Source organism: Hoplias malabaricus, chromosome 16 (genome assembly GCF_029633855.1).
Source record: "Hoplias malabaricus isolate fHopMal1 chromosome 16, fHopMal1.hap1, whole genome shotgun sequence".
NCBI lineage: Eukaryota > Metazoa > Chordata > Actinopteri > Characiformes > Erythrinidae > Hoplias > Hoplias malabaricus.
Genome location: NC_089815.1, coordinates 18,794,153 through 18,817,993, shown reverse-complemented (window position 1 = coordinate 18,817,993; position 23,841 = coordinate 18,794,153). Strand labels below are relative to the sequence as shown.

The 23,841-nt window shown below is 43.9% G+C and overlaps 1 protein-coding gene across 2 annotated transcripts in view; it reads right to left on the bottom strand.

Annotated features, from left to right (window-relative positions):
• Positions 1-22,109, bottom strand: part of tnrc6c2 (trinucleotide repeat containing adaptor 6C2) — a 61,362-nt gene extending 39,253 nt beyond the window's left edge. For both annotated transcript variants that reach the window (XM_066647888.1, XM_066647889.1), the window contains exons 1-4: positions 22,016-22,109; positions 17,673-17,771; positions 16,990-17,118; positions 16,743-16,801 (exon numbers count right to left, since the gene is read on the bottom strand). The gene's annotated coding sequence lies outside the window, so the exon portion shown is untranslated. The remainder of the gene's footprint in view (positions 1-16,742; positions 16,802-16,989; positions 17,119-17,672; positions 17,772-22,015) is intronic.
• Between the last annotated feature and the right edge of the window lie 1,732 nt (positions 22,110-23,841).

Here is a 23,841-nt window from a genome sequence, read left to right as displayed (position 1 = left end):
AGGAGAGAGAGAAAGAGCGAGACAGAGAAAGGAAGACGAGAGAGGGTGAGCAATAAAGGGAGAAAAGGAAATAAAAAAGGGATAAGAAAGAAATGGACAGAAGAGAAAGAATGAGACAGAGGAGAGGTCTTGCTCTCATCAGAGCAAGAGAAAGAGAGAGAGAGAGAGAGACAGAGGAAGAGAGACAGTGAGGAGCCAAAAAGATGAAAACAAGAAAGAGTATGAGAAGGGAGAGAGAAAATGAGAGAGAGAGGAGAGACATAGGGATAGTGAAGAGAGAGAAAGAGCATGAGAAAAGAGAAACAGAGTGAGGAGAGAGAAAGAAAGAGACAGAGGGGAAGAGAGTGAGGAGAGAGAGAGAAAGAGAAAGAAAGGAGACAGAGGGGAAGAGATAGTGAGAAGAGAAGGAGGAAAAGGAGAAAGTCAGGAAAAGGAGAGATGTTCTTATTCCTCTCTCTCTGCCATCACCCCACCCCCTCTTTCCCCCCAAATCTCACTTTCTTCTACTTTTCTGCCATCCCTTCATCCACTCTTTCTGTCTACCTCTCTCCAAATATCTCTCACTATGTTTTTTTTCCTCCCCCTCTGTATCTCATCACTTTTTCCCCCATTTTCTCTCCCACTTCTCTCTCTCATGTCTACCACCCTCTCTCTACCTCCCTCCCTCTCTCTCTCCCTCCTTCTAGATGAAAGAGAAACACAGACAGTTAACACTTAATTATTCGTTTAAATATGTGAAGGCACTCAATTAAGAGTAAGTGCCACAACTCTGGTTAACCCTTCGCTTTCCACAACACAGCGGTGGATAATGAGTTTACACACACACACACTGAGGGGAAATACATCATCACACAGATACAAATCTACACAGACATGGTTTAACACCTCAGTAAACTGACCAGCCACAAGATTAAAACCCACTGCCCAGTGAGGTCACAATCCGACTACAGCGCCCCCTGGTGAGCGCCCCCACACACCAGAGGAACTCCATCACTCCAGAGAACACAGTTCCACTGTTCCACACACCAGAGGAACCCCATCACTCCAGAGAACACAGTTCCACTGTTCCACACACCAGAGGAACCCCATCACTCCAGAGAACACAGTTCCACTGTTCCACACACCAGAGGAACCCCATCACTCCAGAGAACACAGTTCCACTGTTCCACACACCAGAGGAACCCATCACTCCAGAGAACACAGTTCCACTGTTCCACACACCAGAGGAACCCCATCACTCCAGAGAACACAGTTCCACTGTTCCACACACCAGAGGAACCCATCACTCCAGAGAACACAGTTCCACTGTTCCACACACCAGAGGAACCCCATCACTCCAGAGAACACAGTTCCACTGTTCCACACACCAGTTCCAGCGGGGGGTGGGGGTGAGGGACTGACTGGTCCTCTGTCCTGTTTATAATTTCTCACTCTTTCTTTCTCCCTGCTTTTTTCTGTTCCCGATTTTTCACACATGCTCTTCATAGAGAGTGATGAATGTTTCATGCTGCTGTCTCTCTCTCTCTCACACACATACATACATCACTTTTTATCAAGAAAGACAGGGCGGACAAGAACAACAGAGAGAGATAGAGGGAGGGAGAGAGAAAGAGAGAGAGAGCGAGAGAGACAGAGAGTGTGAGATTGCTGCTGCCTGTAGGGGCGGGAGGGGGGGCAGTGCCAATTTCACACACCTCTGCTCCTGCCATTTCTAACTGCCCTCCTTCACCTCCCTCATCTCTCTCTCTCTTTCTCTCCCTCCTCATCCCTCCATCCCCACTGTAACTAATGAAAAAAAGCACACACACACACACACAGAACAAACAGAATTATTAGCAGAGGTTAGTGTTCTCCTCTGAGCGTGTTGAGTCTGATGAACAGAGGTTAGTGTTCTCCTCTGAGCATGTTGAGTCTGATGAACAGAGGTTAGTGTTCTCCTCCGAGCGTGTTGAGTCTGATGAACAGGGGTTAGTGTTCTCCTCCGAGCGTGTTGAGTCTGATGAACAGAGGTTAGTGTTCTCCTCTGAGCGTGTTGAGTCTGATGAACAGGGGTTAGTGTTCTCCTCTGAGCGTGTTGAGTCTGATGAACAGAGGTTAGTGTTCTCCTCTGAGCGTGTTGAGTCTGATGAACAGAGGTCAGTGTTCTCCTCCGAGCGTGTTGAGTCTGATGAACAGAGGTTAGTGTTCTCCTCTGAGCGTGTTGAGTCTGATGAACAGAGGTTAGTGTTCTCCTCTGAGCGTGTTGAGTCTGATGAACAGAGGTTAGTGTTCTCCTCTGAGCGTGTTGAGTCTGATGAACAGAGGTTAGTGTTCTCCTCTGAGCGTGTTGAGTCTGATGAACAGAGGTTAGTGTTCTCCTCCGAGCGTGTTGAGTCTGATGAACAGAGGTTAGTGTTCTCCTCCGAGCGTGTTGAGTCTGATGAACAGAGGTTAGTGTTCTCCTCTGAGCGTGTTGAGTCTGATGAACAGAGGTTAGTGTTCTCCTCTGAGCGTGTTGAGTCTGATGAACAGAGGTTAGTGTTCTCCTCTGAGCGTGTTGAGTCTGATGAACAGAGGTTAATGTTCTCCTCCGAGCGTGTTGAGTCTGATGAACAGAGGTTAGTGTTCTCCTCCTAGCGTGTTGAGTCTGATGAACAGAGGTTAGTGTTCTCCTCCGAGCGTGTTGAGTCTGATCAACAGAGGTTAGCGTTCTCCTCCGAGCGTGTTGAGTCTGATGAACAGAGGTTAGCGTTCTCGTCCGAGCGTGTTGAGTCTGATGAACAGAGGTTAGTGTTCTCCTCCGAGCGTGTTGAGTCTGATGAACAGGGGTTAGTGTTCTCCTCCGGGCGTGTTGAGTCTGATGAACAGAGGTTAGCGTTCTCGTCCGAGCGTGTTGAGTCTGATGAACAGAGGTTAGCGTTCTCGTCCGAGCGTGTTGAGTCTGATGAACAGAGGTTAGTGTTCTCCTCTGAGCGTGTTGGGTCTGATGAACAGAGGTTAGCGTTCTCGTCCGAGCGTGTTGAGTCTGATGAACAGAGGTTAGCGTTCTCGTCCGAGCGTGTTGAGTCTGATGAACAGAGGTTAGCGTTCTCGTCCGAGCGTGTTGAGTCTGATGAACAGAGGTTAGTGTTCTCCTCTGAGCGTGTTGAGTCTGATGAACAGAGGTTAGTGTTCTCCTCTGAGCGTGTTGAGTCTGATGAACAGAGGTAAGTGTTCTCCTCTGATCGTGTTGAGTCTGATGAACAGAGGTTAGTGTTCTCCTCTGAGCGTGTTGAGTCTGATGAACAGAGGTTAGTGTTCTCCTCTGAGCGTGTTGAGTCTGATGAACAGAGGTTAGTGTTCTCCTCTGAGCATGTTGAGTCTGATGAACAGAGGTTAGCGTTCTCCTCCGAGCATGTTGAGTCTGATGAACAGAGGTTAGCGTTCTCCTCCAAGCGTGTTGAGTCTGATGAACAGAGGTTAGTGTTCTCCTCTGAGCGTGTTGAGTCTGATGAACAGAGGTTAGTGTTCTCCTCCGAGCGTGTTGAGTCTGATGAACAGAGGTTAGTGTTCTCCTCTGAGCGTGTTGAGTCTGATGAACAGAGGTTAGTGTTCTCCTCTGAGCGTGTTGAGTCTGATGAACAGAGGTTAGTGTTCTCCTCTGAGCGTGTTGAGTCTGATGAACAGAGGTTAGTGTTCTCCTCCGAGCGTGTTGAGTCTGATGAACAGAGGTTAGTGTTCTCCTCTGAGCGTGTTGAGTCTGATGAACAGAGGTTAGTGTTCTCCTCTGAGCGTGTTGAGTCTGATGAACAGAGGTTAGTGTTCTCCTCCGAGCGTGTTGAGTCTGATGAACAGAGGTTAGTGTTCTCCTCCGAGCGTGTTGAGTCTGATGAACAGGGGTTAGTGTTCTCCTCTGAGTTTGTTGAGTCTGATGAACAGAGGTTAGTGTTCTCCTCTGAATGTGTTGAGTCTGATGAACAGAGGTTAGTGTTCTCCTCAGAGTGTGTTGAGACCTATAGCCATCTAAAAAAACTAGCAGTGACGAAAAACAAGGTGAAAATATTGCTTCGTTTTTAAATTGCTGCTAGTGTTAAGTCTGTGGTTTCCTCTGGCTGCAGTGTTCGTGTAGTTTTTCTATCAGTCTGGGGACCAACCGTACACAATGTGATCAAAATATCAGAATTTAAAATGCTGTTTACACTGTGGTGATATCTCAGCCGTCCGAGGCTGTGGGTCCTGGCCTCGCTGTCTCTGAGTGGGTGGGACAGCCCCATCCCTCCTTTCATCGCAGGACGGGATATCTCAAGATATATTTTTACAGAATTAATAGAAAAATCACCTTTAATTTCACAGAAAATCTCAGAAAATATGAATTTCTGAAAACGCCTTGAAAAATCTACTAAAACTCTTAAAGATTGTCCTAACTCCCTCTCCTCTCAGTACTTCTGCACTTCTCTGTTGTATTATTATATTTTATTATTAAAGTCTTCGTTTATTATTAAATTCCCGCAAAATATTTAGAAATTCTCACAAAATCTCTTGGAAATCTCCTGAAATATGTGCTTCCCGGCGGCCGAGTCGTGATCGTTGGTGTAAATGACAGGTTATAAATGAGGCAGAAGTGTGTGATTAAAGGCGGGAAATCCGGCTCTGTCCGGGACACTGTATCTCCCCAACAATCAGCCTGTAGTTAATAATGGACCATCAATCTCTCTCTCTCTCTCTCTCACACTCACACACACACACACACACACTCTCACACACACACACACACGCCGTCAGCGAGGAAGCCCACTCTAATTACAGCCCCATGTATCAGCCTCGATACAGTAACCGCTACAACACAAGATGAATTCCCTCTTTAACACATTCACATCCACAACTCTCCCCTCGACATTCTTTATCACCGCACTCTCCTCGCTCTCCGAACATAACCTCGTATCTCCATGACCCTCACTTTAGCAGAGGAGGAAGAAACGACCTAAACTTTCAGAAGCAGTTAATGGAACAGGATTTTTACGCTGGCCATTTCTGAGCCCAGAGCAGCAGCAACAGGGACTCTATTCTCATTGTATAAAATACTACCTAAAAATACTACCTAGGGTTGCTTTAAAAGAATGCTGGAATTTTTAATTGATGTCAGAAAAAAAAATCCCTAGCATACCGGACCAAGACACTTTGTTTTGAGAACACACCACACTCCTCACAGACAGTCACCCGGAGGAAACCCACGCAGACACAGGAAGAACACACCACACTCCTCACAGACAGTCACCCGGAGGAAACCCATGCAGACACAGGGAGAACACACCACACTCCTCACAATCACCCGGAGGAAACCCACGCAGACACAGAGAGAACACACCACACTCCTCACAGACAGTCACCCAGAGCGGGACTCGAACCCACAACCTCCAGGACCCTGGAGCTGTGACAAAGAAGCTACCTGCTGCATCACTGTGCTGTCCACTTATTTATAATTTAAAAAGACATAATGTGTTAAAATCACAGGGAAAAGCAGTATAATTAAGTGTGTTATTTGTAAAGGAAGTGGATCACTCACTCACACACATCGATGGCTGTAACTGAACCTAATTACCGTGTTTTTATGGCTGTTTGTGTTCGCTTTCATCGCCATCGGCCAACCAGATCACTCAAACAATGGCTAAACACACACACACACACACACACACACACACACACACGGACACTCTGCTGATCTCTCCATTCACAAATGCTGTAATTATGGACTCTCAGGACACACCAATTAACACACACCTATAGCCTTTAATTTAATCCACAGCTAATTAAAGCAGGCAGAGGGGGTGGGGATAGTGTGTGTGTGTGTGTAGGTGGAAGAAATATTTTCACTTCAGTGAATATGAGCACACTCTGATGTTGAATGCTGGGTAATTTGTGTGTGAATGAATGGGTGCATATTTGCCTGCACGCTGTTTTATGTTGATCTATTTAATTACGTATTCCCTCCAGTGAATCTCTGTTGCATTATACAACACCCGCTCTTCTGACCCCTAGTGGCCTGGATGTGTCAGAGGTTGTATTTAATTAATTTAAACATGGTCATCTCTGAGTGGGGGACCCGCTGTATGGAGCAGAAATGGGGAGAGGACGCTTCAGGAGAAAGTAAATAAACGAGTTTGAGAGAGAACACACCACCTCCTCACAGACAGTCACCCAGAGGAAACCCATGCAGACACAGGGAGAACACACCACCTCCTCACAGACAGTCACCCGGAGGAAACCCACGCAGACACAGGGAGAACACACCACACTCCTCACAGACAGTCACCCGGAGGAAACCCATGCAGACACAGGGAGAACACACCACCTCCTCACAGACAGTCACCCGGAGGAAACCCACGCAGACACAGGGAGAACACACCACACTCCTCACAGACAGTCACCCGGAGGAAACCCACGCAGACACAGGGAGAACACACCACACTCCTCACAGACAGTCACCCGGAGGAAACCCACGCAGACACAGGGAGAACACACCACACTCCTCACAGACAGTCACCCGGAGGAAACCCACGCAGACACAGGGAGAACACACCACACTCCTCACAGACAGTCACCCGGAGGAAACCCACGCAGACACAGGGAGAACACACCACACTCCTCACAGACAGTCACCCGGAGGAAACCCACGCAGACACAGGGAGAACACACCACACTCCTCACAGACAGTCACCGTGCCGCCCACAACAACAAACAGTGAGAGCACTTTCCTGTTTTTATTTCCTTATATTTAAAAATAACACGTCATTTATCAGTTTCTGACAATTTTGTTTAGCTTTATTTCGTTGATAAAGATAAAGTATTTTTAGTTTGTTTTTGTCTAGTTTTTCTTGTTAAAAACAGATCATCTATAAATATTTTTTGAGCTGGAAAAAAAATCAAATGCAAAAATCACAAAATTATGTGTCACACCCTTTGCACAAACCTCTCATTGATGCTTTACCTTATTCCCTCAGTATTTTAGAGTAAACTGTGCATCCTGTAGATGCTGATTTTCATTCTCAACATCATATTACATTTTTGATGGATGTTCAAGCATCTCCACATGACTACAGCTGTACACACCGAGCACGTGTGAGTGTGTGTGTGTGTGTGTGTGTGTGTGTGTGTGTATCAGGTAGGCAGTAAGTTCAGGAGCGGAAATCCGTCGTTATAAACCCGGCCGATTACGGTAATAAATTACTTATTCACGTCCGGGCTCTTATTAGATGTGGAGGATCGGGGACTATTTAGTGGCTGGAACGGCCCCCGTGGGCTTTGGTCGGGTTCGAGATCGTTGCTGTGGCGAGGAGCAGGAGCCGTTGCCATGGCAATGGCGGGCAGGAGATATGGAACCTGCCAAATGGAAAATGTCAATTACAGCAGATATGCAGATAAGGCAAGAGAGTGTGTGTGTGTGTGTGTGTGTGTGTGATGGAGGTGAGAGGGGGCTGTGAGATGGAGGGATAGAGAGAGAGCGAGAGAGAGAGAGAGAGGAGGGGTAAAGGTGGGGGTGATATTTCTGGATGAATTGTGTCTGGCCGTCTGACAGAAAGCGTCTGTCTGATTCCATTGTGTTCACTGCTCTCTCTCTTTTTCTGAGGACAAGAGACCAAAAGAACTAAGAATTTACACACACACACACACACACACACAAACACACACACACACACGGCATCAAAGACAATGCTATAAAAGCTCTATTTAACTCTATATAGTAATATAATTTATAGCTATATATAATTCTTATAGTTTTCCTGTGTCCTCCGGTGTATTTATGACTTCCATTAATTTTTGGGGTCTTTTAAAGAAAAAAGGTACAGCTCCAAACTCAGTGACGGTGAGGGTCTTGTTCTGAGGCAATAATTTGAGTAAAAATCTTTTCCCCTTAAATCCTCTGGAGCACACTCTTAAAATCCTATGGGACGTTCCAATACGATATAAATATTAAAAAATATAATAAATATAATTTTAAAAATGCAAAAAAAAAATTGAAATGTATACGAAACGGAAAGTAATCTATTTTCTGGGCAAAACTTTCCCATTTTCAACTCTGCACTAATTCACCCTGAAATTGTGAGGGCAGTCACACGGGCATCACGCCACATTAAAAAGCCATTAATTTAAAAATACTCCCATCCTAATCACACACACACACACACACACACACACACAGATTCATCCCCACTATAACAGGCTTAGCCACGCTGTTAAATAAGGTAGTGAATGAGAATATGAGAAAACTCTGGAGAGAAACAGGACTCAGAAATTCCCAGCAGCCCTTTGTGTTTATTTAAAGAAACAGAGCGATGTTTTGGTCTTTTATTTTGAAAAATAGAAATTATTATTTAGATTCTTCAAACAATGTCTTTCAAAAAAAGGGCCAGTAAAACCTCACAGGGCTTTTGTTTTTCCCTTGGTTTGCTGCATGTTAGAGGTTATTACTCTGAGTGTGTGTGTGTGTGTGTGTCTTTGGGGGATCAGCTGGGCTGATCTGAGCCTCGTATAATGGAACTGTCTCTACATCCAGAATGAGAAGATGCTCTATTATAAATGACTTTCTGGACACACCACCCCCTCCCGTGTGTGTGTGTGTGTGTGTGGTAAAGTGTGTTTGTGAAATATCAGAAGCATCTTTCTTTGATTTTCCTTTCCCTTGATAAGTGCTTCTTACCACATCTTTTCAGACCCATGCCATTATTTACAAATGGGTCAAAGTGTCATTCTCAGCGCTGCAGTGACACTGACGTGGTGGTGGTGTGTTAGTGTGTGTTGTGCTGGTGTAGAGTGGATCAGACACAGCAGTGCTGCTGGAGTTTTTAAACCCCTCAGTGTCTGGACTGAGAACAGTCCACCGACCAAAAACATCCAGCCGACAGCGTCCTGTGTCACTGATGAAGGACTAGAGGACGGCCGACACACACTGTGCAGCGCCCCTCACAGGAGCCTGGAGGCACCAGGCCCAACGCCATCAGTCCACCAGAGGGGTATAACCCCACCAGCATTGGACCCTGGAGCAGTGGAACTGTGTTCCCTGGAGTGATGGAGCTATGCCAAGTTCCTCTGAGATGATCTGGTATAAAGAACTGATCCTCCAACATCAGCGCCCAACCACACTGACGTTCTCATGGCCAAATGCCATCAAATCCACACAACTATGTCCCAATATCTAATGTAAAACCTTCCCAGAAGAGGCAGGAAACCTGGTCTCACAGGAGGGAGATCGAAAGCCTGCATCATTAGCATAAATATAAACCCCTCCCCCAAAACTGGACAAAACAGGGGATAACAGAAAGAGAGAGAGAGAGAGAGTGAGAGAGAGGGAGAAACCGTGAGAGACAAAGGGCAAGTAAGAATAAAAAGAAAGAGAGAAAGAAAATAAAATGAATAAGACAAAGGTGTAAAAGCAAAAGGGAAAACGAGATGGGAGGAGAGAGAGAGAGAGAGAGAGAGAGAGAGAGAGAGAGTTGTGGTGTGGAGTACAGTAAATAAATCATCCTGTCAAAGTGTGTGTGTGTGTGTGAAGGTGAAGGAGAACACAGAGAGAAACGCATTAAGGAAAGGTCAACACGGACTGAGGAGAGAGGAGTGCTGCTCTGAGAAATCACTCACACATTCATTCATTCACAATTTTATGTTTCACTCAGTAATTTGTGTATTCCCCCATTCATTCATTCACATATTAATGCATTATTCACGCAATCAGTCATTACAGCTTCATTACCTCAGAGACGAATGTATCTCAGAGACATCTCAATCAGAGACATCTTTATCTCAGTCAGAGACGTCTTCATCTCAATCAGACATCTTTATCTCAATCGGAGACGCCTTTATCTCAATCTGAGACATCTTTATCTCAATCGTAGACGTCTTTATCTCAATCAGAGACATCTTTATCTCAATCGTAGACGTCTATCTCAATCAGAGACATCTTTATCTCAATCTGAGATGTCTTTATCTCAATCAGAGACATCTTTATCTCAAACGGAGACGTCTTTACCTCAATCTGAGACATCTATATCTCAATCAGAGACATCTTCATCTCAATCGGAGACGTCTATATCTCAATCGGAGACATCTTTATCTCAATCAGAGACGTCTTTATATCAATCTGAGACATCTTTATCTCAATCGGAGACATCTTTATCTCAATCGGAGAAGTCATTATCTCAATCAGTCGTCTTTATCTCAGAGACATCTTTATCTCAGAAACATCTTTATCTCAATCAGAGTCGTCTTTATCTCAATCAGACATCTTTATCTCAATCGGAGACGTCTTCATCTCAATCAGAGTCATCTTTATCTCAATCAGAGACATCTTTATCTCAATAGGAGACATCTTCATCTCAGTCAGAGACGTCTTTATCTCAATCTGAGACGTCTTTATCTCAATCAGAAACATCTTTATCTCAATACATCAATATCACTGTCTCCCACTTGTCCCTGCTTTCTGAATTAATATCTCCCTCCTCTTCCCTTCATTCTCTCTCTCTCTCTCGCTGTGTGAAGGACTGATGAGTGAGTATTTGTCCTTGTGTATTAATGTCAGTATAAAGTTGATTTCCCTCTGGATGTCTCACCCCTAAACACTTACAAGGTCCCTTTGAAAAGTCCTTCAGTGTTTATTACTGACAGGGAACAACGCTGCAGTTGTCTTTTATAACCACATTCACGTTTTAAAGACGATGTACCACCCCCACCTCCCTCATCTCCACAGTGGAACACAGTTCTGTTTCTTAATGAAACGTCTGTGACCTGCTTCGGTCCAAACCCCACGAGCCCCACAGCAGTGTTCTCCCCCTGTGTAAACAGCCCCTGTTCAGAACGCCCGCTTTCAGCACCTGTTCCTTTAAATGATAATGAGCCGCTCGCTGTTCACCCCGACCCCGAGCGCACAGCAGTGAGGAGCGAGGAGCAGAAGCTCTGGTTTTTAGCCGTTTTCACTCGGCTCTCTTTCTTCTCCGTTCTTGTGCCCTGCTGGCCAGTTACACACTGTACTCCATGTGTTGCTGTGCATACTTTGTTACCCCACTTTCCCCGTTCTTCAGCGCTCAGGACCCCCACAGAGCAGGTGTGATGTGGTGGTGGATCATTCTCAGCGCTGCAGTGACACTGACGTGGTGGTGGTGTGTTAGTGTGTGTTGTGCTGGTGTAGAGTGGATCAGACACAGCAGTGCTGCTGGAGTTTTTAAACCCCTCAGTGTCTGGACCGAGAACAGTCCACCGACCAAAAACATCCAGCCGACAGCGTCCTGTGTCACTGATGAAGGACTAGAGGACGAGCGACACACACTGTGCAGCGACAGATGAGCTACTGTCTCTGACTCTACATCTACAAGGTGGACCAACGAGGGAGGAGGGTCTCACAGAGTGGACAGAGAGTGGACACAGGGTTTAAAAACTGCACAGGTTCATTCAGGGTTGAAAGCAGTGTGTGTTTCCCTTTAATTTCCTTTTTAAAAATGACTAACTGCACCTTCAACGTAGAAACATTGTTGGTGTTTGTAACTACTTAGTGCTCAGCTGGGCATTAATCTGCGCGCGTGTGTGTGTGTGTGTGTGTGTGTGTGTGTACATGCTCTGTTTAACTGAATGATAATTTTTTTGGTCTTTTGTTGTAATTAAGCCTCACCAGAAAAAACTGACTCCTTGTCACCTGCTTAGTTTTATGTGTAATAGCTTTAATTAAAACACACACACACACACGTCTATTGCATAACTCATCATCACTCAGCTTCATTAATGACTGCATTCACAGAAACAGAACAAAAGCAGCTGCTGACAGGAAAGAGAGAGAGAGAGAGAGAGAGAGAGAGAGAGAGAGAGAGAGAGAGAGAGAATGGTAGAGATAGAGAGGGAGAGAGAAAGAGAATGGTAGAGATGGAAAGAGAGAATGGTAGAGATGGAGAGAGATAAAGAGAGAATGGTAGAGATGGAGAGAGAGAGAGAGAGAGAGAGAGAGAGAGAGAGAGAGAGAATGGTAGAGATAGAGAGGGAGAGAGAAAGAGAATGGTAGAGATGGAAAGAGAGAATGGTAGAGATGGAGAGAGATAAAGAGAGAATGGTAGAGATGGAGAGAGAGAGAGAGAGAGAGAGAGAGAGAGAGAATGGTAGAGATGGAGAGAGAGAGAACAGTAGAGAGAGAGAGAGAGAAAACAGTAGAGAGAGAGAGAGAATGGTAGAGATGGAGAGATAGAGAGAGAGAGAGAGAAAGAGAATGGTAGAGATGGAGAGATAGAGAGAGAGAGAAAGAGAATGGTAGAGATGGAGAGAGAGAGAGAACAGTAGAGAGAGAGAGAATGGTAGAGATGGAGAGATAGAGAGAGAGAGAGAATGGTAGAGATGGAGAGAGAGAGAGAGAGAGAGAGAGAGAGAGAGAAAGAGAATGGTAGAGATGGAGAGAGAGAGAGAGAGAATGGTAGAGATGGAGAGAGAGAGAACAGTAGAGAGAGAAAGAGAATGGTAGAGATGGAGAGAGAGAGAGAACAGTAGAGAGAGAGAGAAAGAGAATGGTAGAGATGGAGAGAGAGAGAGAGAGAGCAGTAGAGAGAGAGAGAGAGAGAGAATGGTAGAGATGGAGAGAGAGAGAGGGAGAGTGTTATATGTGTTATGGAAGTGTGTTGAGTGGTCATATGTTCTACCAGCTGGATAACATATGCTTACATTACACTACATATGCACAGTGTGTGTGTGTGTGTGTGTGTGTGGGTGTGTGTGGGTGTGTGTTTGTGTGTGTGTGAGACAGAAAGAGAACGAGAGAGAGAGAGAGACATACACAGCTGTGTAATGTCTCTAGACCACGAGCAGTGAAGAAAATGAAATGGGAAACTCTGAAGCTCAAGTTTCTGAGGCTGAATGCCATCAGATCCTCACAGCAATGTCCCAACATCCATGCAGTGATGAGAGGAACACACTCCTGATCTTAGAGGAAACACTGGGCAGTCGTCCAGATACTTTTGGTCATAGAGCATAATAACAGGAGGCGGGGCCTATAACCCTCATCTCCACCATGCTAATTAACCTGAGGGTTTTAATCAGAATGAGCTCATTAGAGACCAGTTTAACAAGCACTGGAGAGGGTCGACATCATCGTCATTGTTTCAGAAATTAATAGGAAAGCTCTTAGTTCTTTACAAAGCCTTCAATAAATAACAGCCAATCAGCTCGCGGGAAAAGCATTTGCTGTTAGTGAAGGTGATCGAATACTTTAATTTAACAACATTTTTAACTAAAGCTGATGATTATTTCATTAATAATTTTGTAAGATTAAGAAATAAATATATTCATTTAAATTTTGTGAAAACCAAAACAAAGTAAATAATATTCAAAATGTGTTATATTTTTGGATTATTTTGTAAATTTAATATGATTAGTTTTTTTAGTTTTGTGGTTTTCGTTGTTGTTTTGTGTAGTTTTTTTTAATGTTCTATCATTTATTTTTGTTTTTATTACTGTTTTTTTCTGACATTCATTTTATTTGAACTTTGTTGGGGGCGATTGTTTCCTCAGGTTATTATCAGAGGATTATTTGGTTCTGTGGCTGATCTGTGATCAGACCCAGAGCCTCAGCACTGAGCCCAGACACAGTCAGAGACACACATCTCGAATAACTTTACACACACACACACACACACACACACGTGTTCTTTTTCAGGCACTGCAGGGCCTTTAAATTCTTCATACATTCTACATCCTCCACCTTCAACATCCACACACACACACACACACACACACACATATATACGTATATATTAATAAGTGATTAATTTGTAAAAATATATTGCGATACAAATATGTTCAGTCAAATCGCCCAGCTCTCTCTCTCTCTCTCTTTGCTTTGATTCCTCCCTCTCTCTCTGTGTCTGGCTGATATTGCTTTGCTATTACATCATCCAGTCTCAGACACACACACACACACACACTCCAGGGAGAGAAAACCATTTCTCTTCTCCTCCTGCCTCATTCCTCTCCTCCGTAACCTCCTGCCCTCTCTGTCATTCCCCCTCCTCCATCTTTTAGCTGCCCAAAGACATTCTCTCTCTCTCTCTCTCACACACACACAGTTAAATATACCAGTGTGGCCAGAAATCCTCCACCACTCCAGAGAACCCAGTTCCACGGCTCCACACCGCTCTGGCCCACACTCTGCATTGGTCTGGGTCCTCGGTCATGTTCAGCTGCTCCTGAGGCTCTGTATAAGCCACAAAAGTCAAAACTCAAACTGAACACAAGGGAAAATACCTCTGTAAAGATTCTAATTTGTGCTAGCGCCCCCTATGGGGTTATAGTTGTATGTTCACACAAAGGGAATAATCAACTGCATAAATAACTTTGGCCCGAGTGTGTGACATTTAGATTTTTTTTTTAACGAATGCTGCACACACTCCTAACCTTAAAGAGGGCACACACACATACACACACACACCCCTTTACAGGCCACAAGATTGATGCAGTCAATGAAGTGGTTGCCATGGAGATATCTGACTACCAGCAGCATTGTTATACAGGAGAGAGAGAGAGAGAGAGAGGGAGAGAGAGAGAGAGAGAGAGCAAAAGAGAGAGAGAGAGAGAAGGAGAAGAGAAGAGAGAGAAAGAAGGGGGAGAGAGAGAGAGAGAGAGAGAGAGAGAGAGAGAAGGGGGAGAGACGGAGAGAAGGGGGAGAGAGAGAGAGAAGGAGAAGAGAAGAGAGAGAAAGAAGGGGGAGAGATAAAGAGAGCAAGAGAGAGAGAAGGGGGAGAGAGAGAGAAGCGGGGAGGGGGAGAGAGATGGAGAGAGGGGGAGAAAAAGAAAGGGAGAGGGGAGAGTGGAGAGAGAGAGAGAGAGAGAGAGAGAGAGGGAGGAGGAGAGGGGAGGGGGAGCGAGAGAGAGAGAGAGAATATATAGTGCATATTTGTTTTTTCATCTTTTCTTCTTCCTCTCTTCAATTCATCTCCCTCTATCACTTCCAGCATCTTGTTTACTTCCATCTACTCTTTCTGTCTCTCCTTCACTACATCTGTTTTATCTTGTGTCTTTCTCTCAGTATCCCTCTTTTATATTCCCTTTCTCTCTGCCTGTCTCTTACCTTTTTCACCTTCTCTCACTCTCTGCCTCATCTCCCTATTTCTTATTTCTCTCGATTTTATCTCTCTCTTTATCTCTCTTCCTTTAGCTCTGTCTCCTACAGCCTTCCTCTCTCCCTCTCTCTCTGATAACGTATGGAAGGACAGTAATAGTGTCGACAGAATTGAAGAATCTGTGGCTGTCATCAATCAAACGGACCAATCACACGCCTCCTGCTCTAAACCATTTATTATTTAATGTTTTATTTTTTACTCAGAGTACTCAATGGCTATATTTAATAGCGTTCTCTCTCTCTCTCACCCACACACACACACAGGGCTGAGATATGACAGCAGTAGATTAGCATATTCTGCATTTTTATAGCTCCGCAATTCTCTCCTTTCATTTTCAGACAGCAGCTATTGTGCTACTGAGAGCGAGAGAGAGAAAGAGAGAGAGCGACAGACAGACAGAAGTGAAAGAGAGAGCGACAGACAGACAGAAGTGAGAGAGTAAGAAGAATGAGGAGTAGGAGAAGTGTGAGGGTGACAGATAAAGACAGAGAGAGCGAGAGAAAGAAAATGAAGACCAGATAGAGAGAGCAGGAAGAAAAGGTGAGGGACAGAGGGAGTCAAAGAGAGTGATGTGAAAAAGAAAGGGGGAGAGCAGGATGGCGAACGATAGATTAAAAAAAGGGAGAGAGAGTGATAGATGGAGAGAGTATCAGAGGCCTGTTTAAAATAATAAGCAGGTACAGAGATGGGAAGTGCTGATTGAATTAAACCCCCATTAATCATAAACACCTCTCTCTCTCTTTTTCATTCTCTCTCTCTCTCTCTCTCTCATTCATATCTGTTTCAGTATGGACACACACCAGCTACATCCGTTTACTCCTACATACAGTTACAACACTGAACACTCAGTAGGTTGTGGAATAAAATGAACCAAATGAATGAATTAATTAATTAAAACAAGCACAACGGTGAGTAATTTGGATGCTGTCAGCTGCCAGTTGTTGAAGTTAAACAGTCCACTGTGATGGGCTAACGTCTGGGAAAAGTCCCACAGTATCAATTTCACTTATTCATGTTTAAACAACGGAATAAAGATCTGAATGCGTTGAGTTTACACTTTATTACACACTTTACACAGTGCTGTTTGTTGCGTTAGTTAGGGTAGAGATATACTGGCTGTTTACTACGCGTTCGCTTACGAATTATGGCTTCCTTCCATATTTGGTGCATTGGATGTTCACATCCTCAGAAAATAAACGCTACACAATACACAAGGTGCAATATATGCATAAACGGTAGGGGGCAGTGCAGGTGAAAACTGCATCACAGCGGTGGAAATTTTGAGGAACGGCTGTGTTCGAGCCAAGTTCGAATGTACCCATGTCTATCTCTGGTCTGCCCTCTAGTGCCAGCCTCCAGATACAAGCATGGCACACAGGCATGTGTGTGAACAGTTACGTGCACAAAGCAGACTGTTGTCTACAGTACAGTCAAACAGGAAGTATATCTCTACTCATATGAACTGTCCTCTGTCCTCACTGTGGCCTTGTCTAACACGACATTTTATTCTGATGTGGACGCAGCACGGCTCAGAAAAAGTGGATATTTTATAGAAAAGTATATGTTAGAGATAAATGACAGGGCGGTGAGTGGTTTACACTGTGCTTTACGTCCCTCAACTGCACTGTGTTCCGGTGTCTCACTCACCAGAACGGCCGGCTCCCCCTGGAGGTGGTGTCTAGTAGAGAGTGGGCCTCAGTTCACCTCTATGGGAAGTTCACAGGGACAAATTACACAATGTGTTATCTGTGTTTAAAAATGACATAGAACATATATTAAGTATATTTTTTAAATATTAGATGTCAAGGTTATAGTATTTGAAAAATTAACTTGTAATATTACAGGAAAATTATGTAAAACTTTTAGAATATATTCATAATATTCCTCCTCTCACTTCCGCTTATGTTTCTTCACCTCTGCCTCTTCACCTTCATCTTTTTTCTCTTTCCCTCATCTCCTTTCTGCCCTCTCCCAATCTCCTTTTCTCGCTCTCTCTCTTATGGCCTAGTGTCGTTTCTCTATTCTGTGAATAAACAAATAAAAAGCAATAGATTTATGAGGCGGTGGAGACACTGGGACGCTAATGAAATGCAGAATTGCTTTCCAGGAGAAACGTGATTTCTTTCTTTCCCTCCTCCTTTCTTCTCTTTTCTTTTGTCCTTCTACCTCTCCCCTCCCCACCTCACCTCATCTCTCTCCCTCTCCCCACAAATTCCCTTTCATTCTCTGCCTCACTCCCTCTTCCTCCTCAACTCTCTCCCTCTCTCCCCTAATCTTTCTGTCTCATTCCATGCCTCACTCTCTCTCTCTTTTTCTCTCTCTCTATCTCCTCCACTCTACCTTTCTCCAATCTTTCCCCCACTACTCTCCCCTCTCTTCCACCCCCTCCCTCTTTTTCTCATCTCAGGAGCTTGGCACATGACATTGATTTCCATCAGGGTTGCAGAATAACCTCGCTGTTGCCCGGGTAACCCTCACCTCTTTTTTGCATATTTCTGCAGGTTTTTTGCACTGGCGAGTAACAAATGCGCTCAGGTGTGTGTAAGTGTGTGTGTGTATGGATGATGGATGACGTACCAAAGCAATCTGAGTGAAGCGATGGTCTCGAATCTTTCTCAGAAAACTGCACCTGCTGCCCCTCGTCTCCCAATTAACTCTCTCACTTCTTCAACACTCCTGTAATAAAACGTCCAGCTTTGATCTGAACAACTCTCCTGTAAACGAGGCTGGGGATTCGCCGCTGTACAGCTGCCATCCCATCACCAAACACACGAAAAAGTTTATTACATTTATCCTTTCATTATTATTTATTATTATTAGGGGTTTGAGCACAATTTGTTGGAAACTCTATTGTTTTTGTAAGAATTTTTTAAAATGTTTTTTCGTATTCTTTTTAAACGGATCGCACAGCCCAAACCGTAAAACCTAGCGATTTGACACTCGGTCATCAGCCTCCGCCCCATCTCAGGTGCTCAAGCTCGGACTCAAGGAGGCGCTACAGCAAAGAAAAACGTGTTTTCCTATGGGGCACTTACCACATAAAGCTTAGAGACGAATTTCTTTTCCCTGATTCTTTGGGTAGTGAAAAATTGAACTGTTTCACATCAACTAAGTCCCACCCACGTAGTGCTAATTTGCAAACCCTGTTATTATTTTTATTATTAATAATTTTGAAAGACTGTGTGGCTCTTGTGACTGTTCTCAGCCATTTTTATATCCTCAGACCAGAACCCTGTCGCTTGTCGCAGTCTAATCTCGGTCCACTTTGGGTCGGTGCTGACGACTGCACACACTGGGAACTCCCCACAGACCTGAGTTCTAGAGTCTGACCAAAACATTATAACCATCACAGTGTGGCCCTCAGATCCTTACACTGACAGTGGTTTTAATCTTGTGGCTGACTGGTGCAGGTATTTAAAACCAATCTTGGAGTGAAATTCACACACGAGCGCGTTTAATGATTGAATTTTCCGAATCAAAATCTGGTGGAATAATTTCTACAAACTGTATGTGCACTGTGTGTTAATGTAAGCTGTGTGTGAGTTTATGTGTTTGTAGCTGATGTTAGCATAAACACTGCTAACAAAGTTCCCCACAGCTCTGGTCCCCGTCTCTCTGCTAATCACAGTTTAACGGCCCTCATTCAGCTCCAATGAGGAGGAATTACACAGCGGAGGAGAGTGGGCTAAGTGCTGGGACCATGGGTCAATGAGAGAGAGAGAGAGAGAGAGAGAGAGAGAGAGAGAGAGAGAGAGAGAGAGAGAGAGAGAGAGAGAGAGAGAGAGAGAGAGAGAGAGAGAGAGAGAGAGAGAGAGAGAGAGAGAGAGAGAGAGAGAGAGAGAGAGAGAGAGAGAGAGAGAGAGAGAGAGAGAGAGAGAGAGAGAGAGAGAGAGAGAGAGAGAGAGAGAGAGAGAGAGAGAGAGAGAGAGAGAGAGAGAGAGAGAGAGAGAGACCTCCAGCCCTCTCCTTCATATCAACACCCAGTCAGGGAGAAAATTAATCTGTTACCTGATTATTATTAGGTTTTGCTTGGAGTGCTTTTAAAATACACCACATCAGCGTTTCAGCTAGGTGTATACACACACACACACACAAACACCCTGAGCAGTAAATGTTACTGGCAGGTCCCAGGATGCTTCCCCATTATATCTGACAGGACACAGGTTTTCTCTGAGAATCAAATCCAATAAATTCAGCCCTTCAACATCTGCCATCCTCAATCCATTTTCTCAAAATCATATCCTCAAACCTCAGTTCACCCATCCTTAAACCATCCTCCCAAAACCATACTAAAACCTTCCTCGTCTTCCAATCTCAACCCTCCCATCATCACTCCGTCCCCCAAAACCATCCTCAAATCTCAATCCACCCTTCTTCTCTCAGTCCTCTGAAAAAAAACTGTCCTCAGTCAATCCTCAAATCTCAATCCTCCCATCCTTAATCAGGCCTCTGAAAAATCCTATCCTCAACCAATCCTCAAATGTCCATCTACCCATTCTCAATCAATCCATCCAAAAAACAGCCCTCAATCCTCAAACGTTAATCCACCTATCCTCAATCAGTCCTTCCAAAAGCATTTTCAATCCTCAGTCCACCTAGCCATACATCACTCAACCTGCCAACCTCCTTCCTCCCATAATCATATCCTCAAATCTCAGTTCACCCATCCTTAAGCCATCCTCCCAAAACCATACTAAAGCTATCCTCGTCTTCCAATCTCAACCCTCCCATCATCACTCCGTCCTCCAAAACTATCCTCAAATCTCAATCTGCTCATCCTCAATCAGTCCTCCCAAAATCCCCATCTTAAATCAATCCTCAAATATCAATCCTCTCATCCTTAATCAGGCCTCTGAAAAATCTTGTCCTCAACCAATCCTCAAATGTCCATCTACCCATTCTCAATCAATCCATCCAAAAACCAGCCCTCAAACGTTAATCCACCCATTCTCAATCAGTCCTTCCAAAAGCATTTTCAATCCTCAGTCCACCTAGCCATACATCACTCAAACTGCCAACCTCCTTCCTCCCACAATCATATCCTCAATCCTCCCCAACTGAAAGGCATGTGATTGAGTGAGGAGCTGATGGTCCGACAGCACAACATAAACAGCACTGACTACGCCCTGTCCTCCTGAACTCCATCTTATCATCAGGTGAAGCCTGGCTCGTCTCAGTGTAAAGGAAGCGAGAGACTGGGGGAATTTCAGAGCGAGACCGGAGTAAATCCAGAGCATAATATTCTGGTGAAAAGCCTCAGGCTTAAAAAACATTCCATACAGACCTTTAGCCACAGCTTTATTTTGATATGAGGTTATGAGCCTCGAACACCCCCCGATAAGGCCCCGGTGGGGTCAACGTAAACAAAATCTGTCATTATCAAATTCATGAGGTTTGGCGAGAACGCGGCGGACCCGAACCCAGGCTCTTCCTCCAGGGCAACGTTGTTATTTTCCATCAAACCCCACCACGTCTGCGCTGACCAGGCTTCGCACTAAAGGCCAAATTAGCATAGCAGCCATACAGCGTTAAATCTGATCATATACATGTAAATAAGGAGGGACTCGGTGTGTTTCCCGAAGAACAGAGTCGATAAACCGGGGGGGTGTAAAGAAAGGGAAGGACAGGTGAAATAAGGAAATTTAACAGATAAGAAAGAGGAGAAAAGTAAGAGATGAGAATGTAAATTGAAAAAAGTAAAATGAAAGATTTGGAGAGGTCTGGAAAGAAAAAGTGAGTGACAGAGAAACACAGAAGATTTGATAAAAGAAGAAAAAGGAGAGAGAGAGAGAGAGAGAGAGAGAGAGAGAGAGAGAGAGAGAGAGACGGATGAATAGACGATAAGGGAGAAATTGAGAGAGATGAATATATATATGATTGAAAGTAAAGGGTAGAAACAGATGGATATAGAGATGGGTTAGACAGAAAAAGAAAAGAGAAAGAAAGAGAGAAAAAGAGAGAGAGAGACCAAAAGAGGGAAGGACAGATAATGTTATATAAAGGAATAGATGGGACTCAGAGGAGAACGGAGAGAGAAAGATAGATAGACAGACCAAGGAGTAGACATGTGAAAGTTAAAGATAAAGAAAGAGAAATTAAGAAGCAGATGCTGGAAGAAGAGAGAGAGAGAGAGAGAGAGAGAGAGAGAGAGAGAGAGAGACATCTATCACTGCAACCACACAAACTGACACAAGGGGGCAGTAGTTATAATGCTGTTTACCCTATACACTATACGGCCAATAGTTCGTAGACAGTCTTTGCTGCTGTGAGGATCTAATGGCATTCAGCCATGGTGTTTACACCCCTCTGGCCCACACTTGGCATTGAATCTGGTGTCTTCAGGGTCACGTGCCCTCACTTCAAACACATCGTTCCCTGTGTTTACATCAAGTGCGCACTCTTACATCAACCTGCGCAAAAAACCCTCATCTCCAGAGAGCCCCCGCACTCCTCCATCACCGCCACACACTCTAATTACATCTGCAGCTGTCTTTTAATCAAAAAGAAGGCTAATTTACATATGGGCAGGGCTGAGGCCCCACCCACCAGAGTCTGCGAGCTTGGCACTGAGCCAGAGAGACACAATGAGTGTTGTGTTAGGGGCTTGTGGGCGGGGCTTCGGGTATAAACAAGGAAAATGAAAATTAAACGAGCAGACGGATGGTGGGAATTTACATAAAGCCTAACAACAAAAGTGTGTGCAAGCGCGTGTGTGTGTGTGTGTGTGTGTGTAATTGTACGACTGAAGGGTATTGCGGACACACAAAACGAAGCCAAACCCAAACAGGAGGAGGAGACCCATCCCCATAAAAACACAACCCAAAATTAAAACTCCCCACCCGCCTAATTAGAATAATCAAACGCCCGCGATTTAAATATGAGCATGCTTAACGAGAGCGGGTTAATTAGCGCTCAATTACCTCAGTGGTGCAGATGTGTAAACGAACGCTGTTGCCTTTTGGATCCGGACGATCTTCGTTGATCAATCCCAAACGATTTCTTACGCTTCCTCTGGAGGAAAGCAGGGATACGAGGAAGATGAGTGGGTGTGTGGCAACAGCGTTCAGTGTCTCACACTCACACACATACACACAAAACACACACACACACACACACACGTTAATTTCAGATGACAATAGTTAACATTGTAATTATGTATTATTTATATATATTATTGTCATGATATATATACACACACACACACACAGAAACACACAATAATTATTTTATATCACTATATTTCCCGCCACTAATGTTACAAAGATTTAGTTGTTCATAGTTTCATATTCTTTAAAGGAACACTAGGGACTCCCCCTAGAGGTGCGGAGTGTCACTCATTTTTTCAGCACTGTCCTGAAATCAAGGGGGAGGAGGAAGGGAGTTACATAGTACATTTTCTGCAGTGCTGAGCCTGCTCTAGGAAAGAGGACCTCTTTTGTCATGATTACAGCTCAGATGAGTTTTATCAAAGAAAATGGTTCTTTATAGAACCCTTAGGACTCAAAGAAGCTTTAGCATGATTACAGTGCTCTCTGCACAGTGAAGGGGGTCTTCAGACTGATAGAGAACGTGCTATAGATGGTTATATACAGCACCTTTTAGAGAAGGGATCTATACAGCACCAAAAACCTTTCCTCTATTGTAACAATGTAAGGTAAAAAAAAATACAACCTATTGTTCCATTAACATGATTTCATGATGTACGATTCCACTTGTGTGTGTGTGTGTGTAGCACAAGTGTTACCCATCAGTCACACACACATACATATACACACACAGGAGTGTATAAAATATAAATATAAAATATTCACTGAAAAGTCCTGAGACTTCACATATCGTCACTGTCCAATTAAAAACTCCCAAAATAGTAACTTTCAGAACATTTAACATTCAATGGAAGTCAATGCGAAAAGATTTTATTCAAAGCAATTTTGGAGCATTCCTATTGGTCTATTCATCATGAACCTTTCACACTTTGTAAAGGATAGCTGCTTTGTTCAAATGGTGTTGTAAACTAAAATTGAGATCAGTGTTTTTAAATTGACAGTGATTATATTAAACATTATAAGTTTATGATCATCATTTTTCGTGTCGATACAATATGGTAAACCCCCCGCCATAACCATGTCACAACAGACAGATCCACAGAATTTACTCCTAAATTTAATATATTAACTTACCTGACCTTACTCATGTTTATGTGGCTGGGTGCCGTCAAATCCTCACAGCAATGTTCCACCTTGTTATAAGAGACTGTCACGGCAATGAAGAGGAACACACTCCTGATTAATGCCCTTCATTTAGAAGGAAATATAATGTTTTACATTCATGTAAAAATAAACTCTTTTATTTTTATTTTAATAACATTTGGGTGTTTACCTGCTCAGAGGGCAATATTTTAGCTTCAGGAAAGACTTTATTGAGTGTTTTGGGGTGATATTTTTGATTCTGACGACGAAAATCACTACAATATTCAGCATCTTTGAATTTTATACCGTTTTATATGAAGCCTAGTTCAGAAAGCTGTGTAATATTAGCAAAACCCAGCTCAAACTACACAATTCTCCTCAGGGTCGGACTGCATTAGACATAAACTTAAGTCAGACTTGCTTGTCCTTCACTTCTGCTGTACTTTTTAAAAATTACTACATTCTGTCTCTTTATAAAATCACATTTCCCCAGTTTTAGCCGCGTTAGCATTTCCCTGCTCTTGTTTTTACCTCAGGGAGGAAAGGCGGGCAAAGTG